Source organism: Pelophylax lessonae (genome assembly GCF_965119305.1).
Source record: "Pelophylax lessonae genome assembly, chromosome: 2".
Taxonomy (NCBI): domain Eukaryota; kingdom Metazoa; phylum Chordata; class Amphibia; order Anura; family Ranidae; genus Pelophylax; species Pelophylax lessonae.
This window is the reverse complement of record NC_138769.1, coordinates 91663979-91682488: the sequence shown is the minus strand read 5'-3', so window position 1 is coordinate 91682488 and position 18510 is coordinate 91663979.

Below are 18510 nucleotides of genomic sequence, written 5' to 3'. Positions count from 1 at the left end.
AAAGTGAGTACACCCCTAAGTGAAAATGTCCAAATTGGACCCAAAGTGTCAATATTTTGTGTGGCCACCATTATTTTCTAGCCCTGCCTTAACCCTCTTAAGCATGGAGTTCAGCAGAGCTTCACAGGTTGCCACTGGAGTCCTCTTCCACTCCTCCATGACGACATCACGGAGCTGGTGGATATTAGAGACCTTGCGCTCCTCCACCTTCCATTTGAGGATGCCCCACAGATGCTCAATAGGGTTTAGGTCTGGAGACATGCTTGGCCATTCCATCACCTTTACCCTCAGCTTCTTTAGCAAGGCAGTGGTTGCCTTGGAGGTGTATTTGGCATCATTATCATGTTGGAATACCCAGTCTCCGAAGGGAGGGGATCATGCTCTGCTTCAGTATGTCACAGTACATGTTGGCATTCATAGTTCCCTCAATGAACTGTAGCTCCCCAGTGCCGGCAGCACTTATGCAGCCCCAGACTTTTTACACTCCCACCACCATTCTTGACAGTAGGAAAGACACACTTGTCTTTGTACTCCTCACCTGGTTGCCGCCACATAATATTGACACCATCTGAACCAAATACGTTTATCTTGGTCTCATCAGACCACAGGACATGGTTCCAGTAATCCATGTCCTTAGTCTGCTTGTCCTCAGCAAACTGTTTGCGGGCTTTCTTGTGCATCATCTTTAGAGGAGGCTTCCTTCTGGGATGACAGCCATGCAGACCAATTTGATGCAGTGTGCAGTGTATGGTCTTTGGGCATTTTCACTTAGGGGTGTACTCACTTTTGTTTTCAGCGGTTTAGATATTAATGGCTGTGTGTTGAATTATTTTGAGGGGACAGCAAATGTACACTGTTATGCAAGCTGTACACTCACTACTTTACATTGTAGAAAAGTGTCATTTCTTCAGTGTTGTCACATGAAAAGGTATAATAAAATATTTACAAAAATGTGAGGGGTGTACTCACTTCTGTGAGATACTGTATATGGACTTTTTTTGAGGAATATGGATATTTTATTCATTCTTGTTCAATAATTTTTATAATCTTTGTCACATTAATTAGCGCAACCCTTTCTAGTATTTGTATTTATTGTGTCTGTCTTACACATTTGGTTGCAGCTTTTTGTTTTCACATGGTTTTGTTTTTTTATTTCATTAATTTTGTCATTTCTGATGTAAAGGTGGATTTTTCCCCTTTTCTTTTGGTATACGTTTTGCTGACTTCCATCATCAAATCATGTGCAAGTAAAAATGCATTTTTTCTAGTTGTATTTTTTGCACATGCTTGGTTATTCTTTGCAAAGTGTACTTTCACCACATTCAATAAAATCTGGGGCAAATTTTCTTTCAAAGTACAACTTCCATTCTAAAGTGAACAACGTATTTGTCTTTAGTAAATTACCCCATGTGTCTATTGTATACAGAACCTTCTTTTATTTTACAGGTTGACTGGTCCTTTGGTATATTTTTTCTGGAAATACAATGACCTCCATGAATGGTACTGACGTAAGCCCACTTAGTATTTTCAGCAGAACTTGTTGAGATAGTAGCAGAGCTGGTACTCAACACATGTACTACATATCTAGGTGCAGAACATTAAAGCGTGCATTTAGGTCCAAAAGAGATAGCGCACCTTATCATTTTCCCATAGCACAGCTTTGTTCTTCAGATGTGATCTGCAGACTTTAGGCTTTGTTCTCCAGCTATCCAGCTCACAATGAAAGCCAGACTTGCCTTATCATGAGTTCAGAGAAGCACAGAAGTAAGGGCCGACACTCAGAAAATACTTCACAAACTTCATTCGGCATCACCATCGGGTCTGTTTAAACATTATCTCCTGAGATTATGAAGTGTTATTGTAATGGAACTCAGAAAGTCTTGTTAATGGTTTGACAGATGTTTAAGGTATAACTTGCACGCTTCTGCTAATCATTTTAATGATGTGATAAGACCAAGATGTTATTTTTGAAAGCTGTTAGCGCCATGTCAGAGGGAATTCTTCTAACATATCAAGGTTAGAGAATAGCTTTGCTGGATGTTATACATGACTGTGTAAAAGGATCACAAAAGGATTTCTAGGCCCTGATATGAGCTGATGACTGCAGGGACGCCCATTATGAAGCATCAGTTTGTATCATGGATCCAAATGAGGGCATAGCATGGCGTCACCTGGCCAGAGATACTTACCATAAAGAACTCCTATAGGACTTCTGGACACTGGATTTTTCACTTTAGATCTATTCCCATACAGGGAAATGGGAATGCAAGAGCAGCTAAAAACATCTTCATGGAGCTTGGAAGAACAACTGAAGGTCAGATGAAGATCAAAAGCAGATCAACAGAACCTGGAAAGGAACTCAGATGAAACCCAGAAGCATCCCACCATGATCTCAAATGCAAGTTAGTGGACCTATCAGCAAAATCTCAGTGTGTTGTGCTTACATCACAAGCCAGCTTGTAGGGGGAGCCAAAATAACAGGGGCCTAGTGTTTTATTCCCAGGTACCACCAACAGGCCTCTTGCTCTAGTTTCTGTGTTAACATGAGTCCCCCCTCTCTGAGGGAGCAAATGACACATACAGTTCAACACCATGTGTACATTACTCTGCTCGACACTTTATCCTGTGTTATTCCTGGCCAATCAAGGTGCCAGTTCCAGGAATAGGCCATCAGTGACAAGAAGAGGTAAGTTTTCAGAACTTTTCTTCCACAACTGCAGGGCATATAACTTCTCACCAATTCTGGTAGTAGTTGTGTGCACTTTCCCAGGTCAGGCACTCTTTGACCAGTACCCAAGTCAATGGCACCATGACCTCTCTGGGTATCCCCTAGTTGGGTTTTACCACTTACTGGAAACACTACATCTCTGCAGAAAAGGTCCCCATGGGGTCTAGCTTCAGAGCCTAACACCTCTAATTTGTTAGAGTCTGTGCCTAAGCGTACTTACTCTGACAAAACCCACTGTTTATATCCTAAGGGCTTGAACCCTCAACTTTGATCCTTTCCCCTAATATGGTACCTTCACTGCCCATTTGGTACTAACCTTGTCTTGAACCCTTAACTTTGATCCTGTCTTCCAAATTGGTATCCTAACTTCCTGACTGTTACCAACTTTGGCCTGAATCCTCAACTTCAGTCCTGTCTCCTAAATTGGTTGCTTCTCCTTTAAAGGAGAATTATACAAAAAAAAAAGATTAGTTAAACCCACAAGTGCTTTTTTTTACCACTACTATCCCTCTATACTGGCTTTTCAAATTCACAAATGCAGCAGTTTAGAAATTAGATGAATGGTTTAGCATTGGGAAACACTTTATGAAAGATAAAAAGTGCATTTTATATATAACTATATAGATCAGACCAACATGAGGGACAAATGATGAGGAAAGAGGGACAAAGGGACTTTGTTCCAAATCAGGGACAGTCCCTGGAAATCAGGGACAGGTGGGAGCTATGTAAGTATTAAGTGTAAATAGGGGGTGGGTGACCAGCGCTATGGAGTGATGAAGGCAAATATACAGGTGTTAAAGCTGCCACCAACCAGCCCCTAAGAAATTAGGAGCCAACAATGTATAGGAGAAGATAAAAAGGTTGGAATCGGCGCTACCTGGTATTATAGATATGCTAAAAAGCTACAAAACAGTCTTGTTGTAAAGCATATAGATAGCGAATCAAATGTGTAATAAATTAGTGCAGAATAAAGTGCAAAGTGCAAACACTGACAGAGACGATATTTGGGCTGAGTTTGGTAAGCCCTGAGAAATGCTTAAAGTGCTGTGAAAATTATAAAAATGATAACACAAAGTGCAACATATAATTTTTTGTGAGATGCAAAGGAATATATCCATACAAAATTGTGCACTAAAAACGTAATAATCTGAGTGGTAATACAATAAAATAAATTAAATAAAACGGTGCCACTATAGTGTGGTGATAAAAGGGGGGAGAGAGAAAACCCCCTCTATACAAAGAAATTGTGCTGGACTGATGTCCGTGATAGGTGAAATATACTGGAGGTGAGTATAGAGGGACACAGGTGCCTGTACCTGTAGTGTCCACTAGATGTAGCACTCACCCTTTTTTTTATCCACCTTAGAATAACAATGAATGATATAAAAGTGGATAGGATTCCAAGTTAGGGGTGGATGGGGTCCAAACTGTGAGTGTTGAGTCGGGGTACAGAGAATCCTCATGGATAGGCAGATCCCATCTAGGTGCTCAAACACAGAAAGATCCCCATAGTGTAGTATATACTGTCAAAACATATAGCCAAGTAGTATTCACTCACGATTCAGGCTGATTGTTTCAGTGGGTAAATTGCAGCGCCGAGGTGCTTCTGCGTTCCTGTGGCTGGCAGACTGCAGACCGGAAGTGACGTTAGACGTAGAGTACCGCCCTACGTACGTTTGGTCATTGGACGTCTACTGGAGCGGTCAGTATACATCCCACCCTGAAGATATGTATCTGTGTGTGTGTGTACAGGGGGAAGGACATTCCAGGTGCTCTCCACTCACTTGTCCCTCTCTCCCCTCATATGGGGGTATGCAGCAGTGATGCCCCCTGTCCCCCCTCCTCTTCACTCTGGCAATTGAGCCTTTGGTTATCGTTCGGCTCATTGCAGACTCTGATGGGGATAATTACCAGATTTTGCACATTCTCGGGACTTAGTATAAATTGGAAAAATCTATTCTGATGCAAATAGATCCCTTGATTGCCCCATTACCGCATGATGCTCTACAGATATTGATAGCCCCCTCGTTCAAATATCTTGTAGTGGTGATATCTCCTGACCCAACCCAATACTTAAAATTAAATGTGGTCCCCTTGTTAGATAAACAGCACTTGAAGTGTCCTAGTTGGTGTAAATTCCCTCTATCTGTGGTCGGCAGTTATTTTAATAACTGCTGTTGGGGAGTTCTGGGGATGACACATCGCTGGATTCAAAGTAAGTATAGCTCTGCTTTAAACAAAATTATAGTTGTTGACATACTCATTGTGCCAGGTGCCATGTCTACACACTGTTAGGATAGCAGCTATTCTAACACCCCTTACAAGCTTGACATGTTCCACTATAGCTACACCCACATTTGGATCACCAACACCATTAGAATTACCTTCTGTGACTCTATCAGCACCAAAAAAAAAACAATCCCATGTTAGAGTTTTAATCCTTTCTGACTTTATCCCAAATAATTGCTGTAAATACCCATTAAAGCTGGCCATACCCTGTTAAAATTGTGTCCAGTTCCTGATGAACTGAAAATTGAACTGTGGGTGGTCCTGTTGGCCCCCTCCCACCTGACATCCATGCAGAAGAATTTTTTCTAGTGGTAGCTTTCGAAGTTCAATGTTTTAGTATGCTGGATAGATGTTGGTTTGTTTTTTTAGGAAAATGCTTTATGGTGACAGGGTTGTGTTAAGACCAGTGGCGGCTGGTGCTAAAAATGTTTTTGGGGGCGCAAACAAACTGGAAAAATAAAATGGTGAATGGTGAAATCACTCGTCATGCCCTTTCCTCCAGGTCCGCACTCACTAGAAGACGCCTTGTGTTCCACGGGACGAGAAGCCGGAAACCGGAAGTGACGCAATGACGGTTATTGATTTGCTCTGCGCCCCGAGGACAATCTGATGCTCTGCACCCCTTATTGACCAGCTGCCACTAGTTAAGACATTCCTGTTTAACAGTTTATGCAAGTTTTAGGGTGTTGGGATATTTTTGGCTCAGTTCTGAATGTGTAGGTTTCAAGTGGGAGGAGTTAGAGATTTTAATTTCACTATAAAAACAGCCAATAAGACATTTGACATATTACAGAGTCAAATACTTTTCTTCCCACTAAAATATTGTGACTATCATTTGAATCAAACACATGTATTAACAGCAACATATGACCCGTCTTTCAAGTGAAAAGGGTCAATTGGGACATCTAGGAATGTCTTCTCACTTTTAGCAAGAAGAAAATGCAAATTTAAGAATGAAATTGTGAGGATGTGATGGGCCTGCTGCAGTTAACTAGTATTTATCCTTTTGCAGAAAAAAAACTGGAACAAAAATGTCTTCATGTTTTAAAGAATATGTCTAGTCAAAAACTAACTAACCTGCTCTTTGCCACAATCTAAGACTATTCTATTTTACCTTGTAAAGCAGAAATTGCTGTACTTACCTATTCTGCACCCAATCTGGTACGGTCTCCAGCGGAGGAAGCTCTGTGCAGGAGAGGACCAACAACGGCTGTGAAAAAAGTGGCATCACCTGTAGACTTACTGTGAGGCTTCCCTTGTCGGGTGCCTCTCCTGCACCCACCTCCACGCTGAAGCCGCCGCTTACAGATCAGCATGGGACCGGACCAGATCGGGTGTAGAAAAGGTAAGTACAGTGATTTTTGCTTTACAGGGTTAGATAGAATAGTCTTAGAATGTGGCAAAGAGCAGGTTTAACCTTAGTTAGTTTTTTATTGGACTTATCCTTTAATCTCTTTTTTATTAGGCCCCTTTTACACAAGCAATCCGATAAGGTCCACCTGTCAGTTTTTCAGGCGGACTTGATCGGACCCTCTGGTCTCTTCTACGAAGCAGCGTATGTCAGCGGACATATGTTGGATCAGATGCTTAAAGTTTTGTGCATAACAAGTTCACAAGAAAAAAAAGGGAAAACATTAGGCACAAAGTTATCTGTGGTCATTACAATATTTGTGAAAGTACAAAATAAATGCTGGTAAATGAAGTATAATAGGCAACATTCCTCGAGGTAGATAGCAAATGAGTATAACTGGGTGTGTAAAGAGAAGTAAGAGTACATACAAATCTCTTTATAAAAACCTCTCCAAACTTAATAGACCTAAGACATGGAGGGCATCAACAAATATTCACAGGAAAAAAGTTCTCTGCATTAATGGCAATAAGACGCCTCTCCTTCAGGAAGACATTTATCATTAATATGGTGTAATCTGGGGTAACTTGGGGATGACAGCCAGCTGGTTTGGTAAACACAAAACATTTTGTTTATTTTAGCCAAAAACAAGTCAACAGTCCACAGTCCTGGTACAACAAAACTATGCAGCAGGCTCACCGCCAATCTTTTGGCCCTGTACGGGGTTTGGGCTCCTCCATGGTAAGGATGCCCATCAGACCACATGGGGGGTCAGCAACCAGCATCTCAGCTTGCTTGAGAGCTCATGCTTTGCACACAGCTTGTGAGCTTCTCTCTTCACTCTACTTCCCTGACAAAGGTGCTGATTTCCCTCTGCTGCCTTTCAAGCCTCATCTGCCTGGGCTTAATTCCTTTGGGAATAGAGTCTTGGTAGTCAGGGTTTTGAGGTTCTTCCAACCCAAATCTCTTTGAACCACTGAAATGCTGGGGCTTTAATATGGACTATGGTGAGCACTGGAAATCAATTGTCTCTCTAACCAAACACTCCCAGAACACCTCACCCTGCATGGGTAAGAACCCCTGAATACAGCATGGTCTTCACAACTGTCCTCCTTAGAGGGACCGCAACCCAAATATTGGGTAATAACTTACCTGCCGTCCATTACACACTCCCGGTGTCCTGTTACTCCTGTACAATGGCAATGACTAAAAAAAACATATGTAACACAACACCCCCCCCGTAAAGACTGCCAGATTTCACACTTTCGGATCCCCCTGAGTTACCAGCATACAAAAATGACAGTTTCAAGCCCTTACATTCTCCTTCCTTTGCTTGCTCCAATAATCAGTCCAGGAGTGTTTTGGTTGTTTTGTGTTTATTATAAATAGGGATAGGAGAAGAGAATAGTGGGATACTCCAAATTAACTATCCACAAGTGGTTGAGGACTCCTATCTTCAGGTACAGCCAGGCTGTTGATTCAACCTTCCACAATGGGTGAGTTTGGGAATTTAGTCTCTTTTCCTAAGACGACTTAGTGGACTAGCAATTACCTTCAGGACACTCTCACTAGCATCCTTTTTCTCTTCACTGCTGACACCCGTCCCCACTGACTATCCTACATGTGGGGTGTCCCCCTCAGGTCAGTACCCTGGATACGAGTCCCTGTACTCACGATACTGTGGTCCCATGGTCTCCAGTGTCTCCCCCTCAGTCAGCTCTCCTGGACCTCTGGGTTCAGCTCCTCTCATCCATTCCTCTGGCCCTCAGGACAACCTCCTGCGACCGCATGCCACTGCTACAGAGGAGGAGGCAGCCACCCCGTTCCTCTGAGACTCTGCTCTCCAGACAAAGACCTCACAGCACATGTGCTCCTGGCTTTTATACAGTATTCCAGAATGCACCGAGGCAACCTGCCCCCTGCCAATCACCAGGACTGTATCAAAGCTTATGCAACAATTTGTCAGGTTTCCTCCCACTGTCCAACGTGCCTCCCTATTGGACCAGTGTTAAACACTCCTCTAGACATAATGAATTGCATACTGAGCACAATGAGCAGACCTCACTAACAGATCCTGCTCTCTGGTAGGCAGGGAACAATATAGATTTACCTGCAGCCCCTCTGGTAAGCAGATAAGGCTCAAAACTATACTTTCTTACTAGCACCTACCTAGGAGGGTGCTACACATATAAAACCCTTAGAAGTGTAGCCAAGTAAAGAAACAGCATACAGTATAATTGAGGCTGAAGCACTGTTCCTTTAAGTTTGGTGATTAGTATGGTTCTCATGTGAGGGTGGTGCATTGGATCATGGGAAATGTAGTCCTGAGGAGGGAGAATACTATGTATGAAAGGCCTGATTGGACTATACTCCCAGGGAGCAGAGGGCTCCGCAGAGGATTGTGGGGGAGAAGATAAATAAGGGGCAGGGTCGGAAGTACGCTCTATTGCTTCGGAGATCTCGTGGAGAGCAGAGGGTCTGGAAGAGGAGGAGGATAGCTGCGGAGAGCGGGGCGAGGGGAGGCTGAGGCCTGTGTGTGTGAGTGCACATCTGAAACCCGGAGCGGAGGCCTGTTGGAGAGAAGGACAGACCCGGAGTGGAGGCCTGTTGGACAGAAGTGACAGAGAATTGGGTGAGAGAGACCTAATTTGTTGTGTGAGTGCAGAGGGAGTGAATGAGCCCGTGACACTGCGCAGACGCAGTAAGCACTCTGAGATAGTTGGAGCGGTTGCCATAGGACACTCCTGAGTTATTGCAGTGCGTGGTGAACCGGAAGGCTGCAAGTATTTGTAAAGTGGTTAATATTGAACATATCTCAAGCAGAACTTGGATTTACAAACACCCCTTTCCCTGTGGATTACAGGTGTCATTTGTGTGAATGACTGGGGCTCTAGCTGCCGACGGGGATTTGCAAGGCCTTGCTAGGAAGAGACTCAAGTAATTCATTGACCAAGTGGGCCCCCCTATAGGTGATAGAGTGCACTCTTTCAGTTTATTATATTAAAGGTTGAAAGGTATTCTATTGAGATACACGCATATACACATATTCAGCTGTGTTAGATAGATTTATCTGCTACATATATAGCCAATATAGATTTGAATGTCTGATTGTCACTCTCACAGTGTTCTTAAAAGAAGTTACATAATATTTATATATGCATAATTAATTAGATATTGTTATATCTATTCACAATATATTATATTGTTGAATTAGATTCTGAGTATTGGGTCTCACATTTGTTTCTGGGTCCCAGAGATCCAAAATCTCATTGGGCCTTTTTGATAACATTTTCAGTTGTGTTGAAAATATACTTGTTTATTCTCTTTTACATCAGTAAACTGATATACAGATATTCAAGTGTCCTTGGGGTTTTTGAGCTAATATGTCAGAACCAATAGTGTCAAGCAGGTTGGAGGTGCCTCAGGGTCAAGGGAGTGCGGAGGAAGGGAACATACTGAGCAGCCCCCGTGGGCGTCGTGCTACAGAAGGTATCTAGTATCCAGAGTAGATAGCTTAGAAATAACTAAAATATTGTAGAAAGAGAAACAAGAGGGGAACCCCCCCCCCCCCCTCAAAAAAATAATGAGAAAAATAAAATCATACAAAAATAAAAACAACAATAGTAATAATAATTTAAATCAAATTTTAAAGGACATACAGGATTATTATTATACGGGATCCAAGCAGCATGTGGAGTAACAGGACTGGATATCCCTCATAGGATGACGAATAGTAGGGCAAAGAGATCGAAGATAGGATGCACATTTGTGGGAGTGTCGGAAGTGATTCCACACTGACCAAGTGAGAGTATAGTTGTCAGTTTTATACGTTTCCTAGGAGATCAAACTTTCCAAGTGGCAGATGGAATCCATTTGACAGGTCCAGTCTGCGAAAGATGGGGCATGATGTTTGCACCATGCCCTGGCTATCACAGTACGTGCAAAAGTTAAGAAATGTCGAAGAAGACTTTTTTGTTGATAGGATCTGGGCAACATTGATAGCACAGTAATGAGAGGAGAATTAGTGATTCTGTCTCCAATTAAGTCATTGTAGAGGTGTAATTTTTTTGTCCTATAAGGGGGATTATGAGAGAGCAAGCACTCTATATATGTGTCTTGGTGCCCGAAGCCTGTAAACATCTCCAAGAGGTGTTTGGAATTAACAGGTCTATTTTGTATAAGGTAGTTGGGCACCGATACCACCTTGTAAGGATGCAAAAATGTCTTTAAAGGATTCATATCTACACAGGCTGAATTAGACAATTTTATCTTGATTTTATAAGAATGCATGGTGCTCCCAAACAGGTAATGATTGTGGTTCCTGTTGCACAGATGATGGCTAAGAGACCCCTGGTCTGGCAAAAAAAAAAATCCAAATGGAATGTCTCTGCCTGTTTTTAATACGTTCCCTCTGTTACAGCACTGGGGGCTCAGTAAAGCTGGCAATACACTGGTAGATTTCCAAATGAACTGACGTACACATACTGTATATGACATTTCTTAGTGCATTCAAGACATGACTATTGTCCTTTCAAATTATTTCATGATTTTGTTTGTTTTTCAATCTCAATTTTGAAAATGATTGTAATTTCCCAAACAAAAACATCATACACTCTTAGAAATTCTTCTGTTCAAGAAAAAATTTCTATCCTGCTCCTTCAAATTTTGTCATCACTACTGTCAAAGACGAGCATCAATTTGACCCCACTAGTTATTTTCATTTATTACAGGTACTTATACTTATATAGCACTTAAAAGTATTTGATCCCCTGCTGATTTTGTACATTTGCCCACTGACAAAAAAATGATCAGTCTATAATTTTAATGGTAGTTTTTTTTTTTTTAACAGTGAGAGACAGAATAACAACAAAAATATCCAGAAAAACGCATTTCAAAAAGTTATCAATTGATTTGCATATTAATGAGTGAAATATGTTTTTGATCCCCTATCAATCAGCAGGATTTCTGGCTCCCAGGTGTCTTCTATACAGGTAACGAGCTGAGATTAGGAGCACTCTCCTAAAGGGAGTGCTCCTAATCTCAGCTTGTTACCTGTATGAAAGACACCTGTCCACAGAAGCAATCAATTAATCAGATTCCAATCTCTCCATCATGGCCAAGACCAAAGAGCTGTCCAAGGATGTCAGAATCAAGATTGTACACGTGGAGTGTGCCCCTCAGTTCAGGCCCCTTGACGCGAGTCCCTGTACTCACGATACTGTGGTCCCAGGGTCTACACTGTCTCCTCCTCAGTCAGCTCTCCTAGACCTCTGGGTTCAGCTCCTCTCATCTGTTCCTCTAGCCCTCAGGACAACCTCCTGTGACCACATGCCACTGCTACAAAAGAGGAGGCAACCGCCCCCTCCCTCCGAGATTTTGCTCTTCAGCCAAAGACCTCACAGCACAGGTGCTCCTGGCTTTTACACACTATCCCAGAATGCCCCCTGCCAATCAGGTGTTTTCTGCTAAAGGGACAGGATAACCTTACCGCATCAAAGGGACAATGGATGGGGCCTTGTACTGTCAAATCTTGGGTCAGAACCTCCTTCCCTCAGCCAGGGCATTGAAAATGGGTCATTGATGGGTTTTCCAGCATGACAATGACCCAAATAACATGGCCAAGGCAACAAAGGAGTGGCTCAAGAGGAAGCACATTAAGGTCCTGGAATGGCCTAGCCAGTCTCCAGACATTAATCCTATAGAATATATGTGGAGGGAGCTGAAGGTTTGAGTTACCAAACGTCAGCCTTGAAACTTTAATGACTTTGAAAGGATCTGCAAAGAGCAGTGGAACAAAATCCCTCCTTAGATGTGTGCAAACTGGGTGGCCAACTAAAATGAACTTCTGACCCCTGTGATTGCCAACAAAGGTTTTGACACAAAGAACCAAGTCATGTTTTGCAAAGGGGTCAGATACTTTTTTCACTCATTAAATGCAAATCAATTTATAACTTTTTTGAAATGTGTTTTTCTAGATATTTTTGCATAGAATGCATTAAGATAAAAGAAAACCTTCTGACTTTACAATTCCTTTAAGACAACCTATTTATTTGGACATGCAGCATTTTTTACAACAGAGCACACCACAATGCAAAAATGGTTTAAGTCTGAAAGCCTCCCCACTGTCAGAAAACAACAACACAGTGGGGAGTATTCCCTCATCCACCTCATATGTGTGAATGGGGGAATCGGGTCTGTTTTTTTGTTCGACCCACTTGGTTAAAAAAACTGACTCTTTTATGCGTTGCCTTATGCTGCTCGCATTCAAAAAAAGATATTTAATGTGCCATATAGGCTGGCTTGGGAGAAGGACCTGGAGATAGGGATAACGTAGGGGAATTGGAGAGATTGGAGGGTCAAAATTCATAAATACATTTTGAATGTCACCTAACAGAGGCCAATTACATATAAGGTCATGTCTCAATGATATTTAAGCCCAGTCAGGCTTTCAAAAATATAGGTGTAGTCTTTATGTTTTAGAGGCATGTCCCAAGGTTTGGTGATTTTGGACAAGGATGCATGCCTTGATATACTCTGTAAATATGATTGATTAAGGCTGGGTTCACACTTGTGCGATCACAGACATCGCATGTGATTCACACCACATTGCTGTGCAAGTTGCATGCAGGGCCGGACTGGGAATAAAATTCAGCCCTGGAAAAAATTTCATACCAGCCCCATAGCATTATTATACCGGCCCAACAGCATAACGTCATTATTTTCTTGTTCATAAAAGGGAAAACCATGCATTTTAAAGCAAATTTGAAGAGTGTACTATCATAGATAAGATAGATATGAAAGCATATAGGGCTTTATATATAAAAGAGCAAATTCTAGTTAAAAGTGGTAAAAGTGCGGACATGGTACAGGAGATGTCATAGGCTGTGCGGACATGGTACAGGAGATGTCGGGCTGTGTGGACATGGTACAGGAGATGTTAGAGGCTGTGTGGACATGGTATAGGAGATGTCAGAGGCTGTGCGGACATGGTATAGGAGATGTCAGGGGCTGTGCGGACATGGTACAGAAGATGTCAGGGGCTGTGCGGACATGGTACAGGAGATGTCAGGGGCTGTGCGGACATGGTACAGGAGATGTCAGAGGCTGTGCGGACATGGTACAGGAGATGTCAGAGGCTGTGTGGACATGGTACAGGAGATGTCAGAGGCTGTGCGGACATGGTACAGGAGATGTCATAGGCTGTGCAGACATGTTACAGGAGATGTCAGAGGCTGTGCGGACATGGTACAGGAGATGTCATAGGCTGTGCGGACATGGTACAGGAGATGTCATAGGCTGTTCGGACATGGTACAGGAGATGTCAGGGGATGTGCGGACATGGTACAGGAGATGTCAGAGGCTGTGCGGACATGGTACAGGAGATGTCATAGGCTGTGCGGACATGGTACAGGAGATGTCAGAGGCTGTGCGGACATGGTACAGGAGATGTCAGAGGCTGTGCGGACATGGTACAGGAGATGTCAGAGGCTGTGCGGACATGGTACAGGAGATGTCAGAGGCTGTGCGGACATGGTACAGGAGATGTCATAGGCTGTGCGGACATGTTACAGGAGATGTCAGAGGCTGTACGGACATGGTACAGGAGATGTCAGAGGCTGTGCGGACATGGTACAGGAGATGTCATAGGCTGTTCGGACATGGTACAGGAGATGTCAGGGGATGTGCGGACATGGTACAGGAGATGTCAGAGGCTGTGCGGACATGGTACAGGAGATGTCATAGGCTGTGCGGACATGGTACAGGAGATGTCAGAGGCTGTGCGGACATGGTACAGGAGATGTCAGAGGCTGTGCGGACATGGTACAGGAGATGTCAGAGGCTGTGCGGACATGGTACAGGAGATGTCAGAGGCTGTGCGGACATGGTACAGGAGATGTCAGAGGCTGTGCGGACATGGTACAGGAGAGGTCAGAGGCTGTGCGGACATGGTACAGGAGATGGTCATATAGGAGGTCTGTCACATTATATGTTCAGATTGTACAATCTTCTTTAGATTTCCCATAAATGTAACAGGAGACCCCCCCACCTAAGCAATTTATTCCATTTGTACCCAATCAAGCATCAGGTATGATGCGGGAACCTGCACAGGAACTTCGCTGGTTCCCACTTCTCATACGTGTGAACACAGCCTAACATTTCTAAAAAAAAGCACAAGTAGCACTGAAACAAGTAGCACAAGCAGGACTAAATGAAGCAACTGATATCATTCACAAACATACACACTCAATCATTTTTTTTATAGATTTTTGACAGCTAAAATATCAATATAGCAAAAGCTTGGAAAACCTCTTTTGTAGACATATCTTTCACGAAACGTAAATTCACTTGGATTATGCTAAATGAAAAAAAATTACAGGACAAACAATCCAAATTTGAGAAAGTTTGGGGTCCTTTGATTTGCTTCATTGAATCTTCAACTTAAATGCTGGCTGGTGGGTGGGGGAGCAGTATTCTGGCCAAGACAACAATCCTTGTTCTTTTTCTCTTGCTGCTTTGATATTCACCCTTTCTTCTTACAGTATATGCGCTGGCATGGCTACTTTCCAGTCCCAATTTAAGATGTATTTATAGGATTGTTAAGCAGTTGGCTGATATTGTATGGAAGGAAGTAGTGGCCCTTTAGTGCCGTTTAACACTAGCGCGATGCCAGACATCGCATGTGATTTGCACCGCATTGCCTGTGAGATGCAAATCCAGCCATACAGATTGTATAGCTGAATTTGCATCGCATTCAGACAAAAATGGTGCAGAATCCTTTTTTTTAGTCTGCACTGGAATCGGATCTCATGGGTGCCCAGGAAGGGGGATCACTCCAGTGAAGTCAGGGGATCAAGGGCTAGCTCACACAGAGTGTATTACAGAAAAGGGGGTGCCATATAGATAACTCTGAAGAATAGGGACAAGGGGGTGCCAGGAAGGGCCTTGAAGAGTGTTCTGCAGTACAGTCAAGTTTATCTAAATAGTCCATTAACTACTTCTTCCTCGCTACTGACAAGGTGAAGCAGCGGCCTAGCCGCATTCAGCAATATTCAGTTGTCCCAGCAAATTGTGCATAGTTATATAAGTTGGAGTATCCCACTCATTCCCTTCTCCTATCCAAGTTCTCAATAAAAACACAAAAACCAAAGCTACTGGGCTGTTTCCTGACTGAGCTAAAACACTTGGGAAAAAGTTGAACTGCCATGTTGTTGTTAATGGTAACCCAGGGGAACCCGTAACCAGCAGCTCCCAAGGGAGTAGTGCTACATGTGAATCAATCTGGGGGTGTCAAAAATGTTCTATTGGAATCATGCTGGTCAGTGCCGGGACAAGGTCATCCAGTGCCCAGGGCAAGGATGCCAAACTGCACCCCCCCCTTTCCTTGGGGTTAGGGTCAAGGTGCCCCCCCCATCCCTGCAATAAACCATTGCGCCCAGGGCAACCGTTCCTCCTGCCCACCCCTTGTCCCAGCCCTGATGCCGGTTCCCGCATCGCGCTAGTGTGAACTGGCACTTATTTTGTATTTAATATGTACAAGATCACTTTCTTGCTTGATACTATCTACTAAATAGTAACATTATTTGGTATGTTCTAAGCCAGGGATCCTCAAACTACGGCCTTCCAGCTGTTGCAGAACTATCTATCCCATTAGGCATTGTAAAACTCTGACATTCACAGACATAACTAGGCATGATGGGAATTGTAGTTCCTGAACTCTAAGCAGTGAGTGTTTTGGTTTACATTACTTTGTAAACCCTAAGTTATGCCCCTTTTATATGACCCTAAATATATGTTTTGTGTTTAGGACTGAGTCTGTTGTACTCCTTGGGCATTGTGTAAAGGCAGACCTAATGTTTGTAATGTTCCTTTTTTATGCAATTTCAATATAAATTATGGAAAAAAAAAACACAATTAATGACAAATTAATGATTACAGAGCAGGATTAAGTTGTTTCTATTATATCTGTTTAGATTCCAGATTTAAAACCCGAAGGGGTTGATTTACTAAAACTGTTAAGTGCAAAATCTGGTGCAGTTCTTCATAGAAACCAATCAGCTTCCGTTTTTTTTTTTTTTTTTTTTTTTTATCAAAGCTTAATTGAAAAAGCTGAATTTAGATGCTAATTGGCTATCATGCACAGCTGCACCAGATTTTGCACTCTCCAGTTTTAGTAAATACAAAGTAAATCCCAGTGTTTTTTTCCATTCTGGAGGTGGGCTATTGGAGGCAAATCTTTACTGCAAAACAAATGGTTATATTATATCATTTAAAAAAAAACACACATTTTTCACATGTAGCACAATTCCCAGCCGTTTTGCTGGATATGTGTCCACCTGGGTTACCGCTAGCAACAACAGCACATTTAACCACTTAAGCCCCGGAAGATTTTACCCCCTTCCTGACCAGGGTTTTTTTTGTGATTTTTTACTGCGTGACTTTAACGGACAATTGCGCGGTCGTGCGACGCTGTACCTAAACGAATTTGACGTCCTTTTTTTCCCACAAACAGAGCTTTCTTTTGGTGGTATTTGATCACCTGTGTGATTTTTTGATCATGCGTTATAAACAAAAAAAGAGCGTAAATTTTGCAAAAATAACAATATTTTTCAAATTTTTTTCATATGAAATTCCCCCCCAAAAAAAATGTAAAAATCAAAATTTTTTAACATTTTCGGGCCAATTTGTTTTATGCTACATATGTTTGGTAAAAAAAATCACAAAAAGCGTATTTTGATTGGTTTGCGCAAAAGTTATTGCGTTTACTAACAAAGGGAAAGATTTTTGTCATTTTTGGTGTTTTTTTTTTTTAACGAGTAATGGCGGCGATCTGCAATTTTTTTTGCGGGACTGCGACATTGCGGCGGACAGATCAGAACCTTGACTGACATTTTTGACACTTTTGGGGTTACCAGTGGCATTACTGCAGTAATCAGTGCTATACATATGCACAGTTACTGCAAAAATGACACTGGCAGGGAAGGGGTTAACTGTATTGGAGAGGGAGGGGTTAAGTGTGTCCTAACTGCTTCTAACTGTGATTGGCTATGGCTACAAGTGTAAAAACAGAGATCAACGGTCCTACATAGTAGAACCGTCTGATCTCCATTTTTACACAGGGGAGAATGACAGGCGGCTTGTTTACATTAGCCACCTGCCTTTCTCCCTTCCCGCCGAACGATCGCGAGTGACCAGCGGACATCGGGTCCGCCGGTCACACACACTGACTTGTCTGGGAACGAGCCGGGGCAGGCGCGCGCCTCAGCGGGCGCACGCTCGCCGGCTATTGGCTCACATGCCAGTGACAGGCTAGTGACGTACCGGTACGTCACTTTGCCTGGCCGGGGCTGACTGCCGCAGTATATGTACTTGCGGGGGTCAGCAACCGATTAAACATGTTTATCCAAGTGTGAGCACTGAGACAATGATCAGTCCAGTATCTTTGGGTGTTTAGTATTTATTTTGTAACTTTGATAGGAGAAGGGATGAGTGGGATACTCCTTGAACTGAACTATGCACAATTTGGCGGGGACATTTGAAAAATGCTATTTGGTGCTGGCGTGACGCTACTATACTCAACGACGAAACGCATCAAGCTGGGACGCACGTAGCCTTGTTTTGAAGTTGCATTGGACCGCAAGCTAACACAACATCTAGGAAGCTCCGCGCATCGGCGAGCTGGGTGTTATAACCACTAGCCGGCTTCACTTTTGTGTGCCAAGCGGGTCCTTATTGCACAATCATTTTTCTGCTGTACCACCAACGATTTTATCTTTTTTTGATTATTTTAAATAAACTTCATCATTTTCACTACACTATGAGATGTGCGATTCTTGTACCCCTACCAACATATTGCTAGGAACATCCAGGACCATCCGGGCGCAGATGCTGGATACTTACCCTAAGCCTTATTGACCCACTTGCCATTTGGTATTGGAGGTCAACACCTTCTGGTGACTTTGCATTTTTACCTTACTTGACATGCACGGAGGAAGACACCACCATTGCACACATTGGAAGATTCACTTCACCATTCCATGACACAAAGGAGTTTTTTGGTGCTTACAACCAGACACATCACCAGTATATTAACTTTGGACTTTTTTCTGGACTTATTTGATATAATGGACACTTAGCACCACCACCC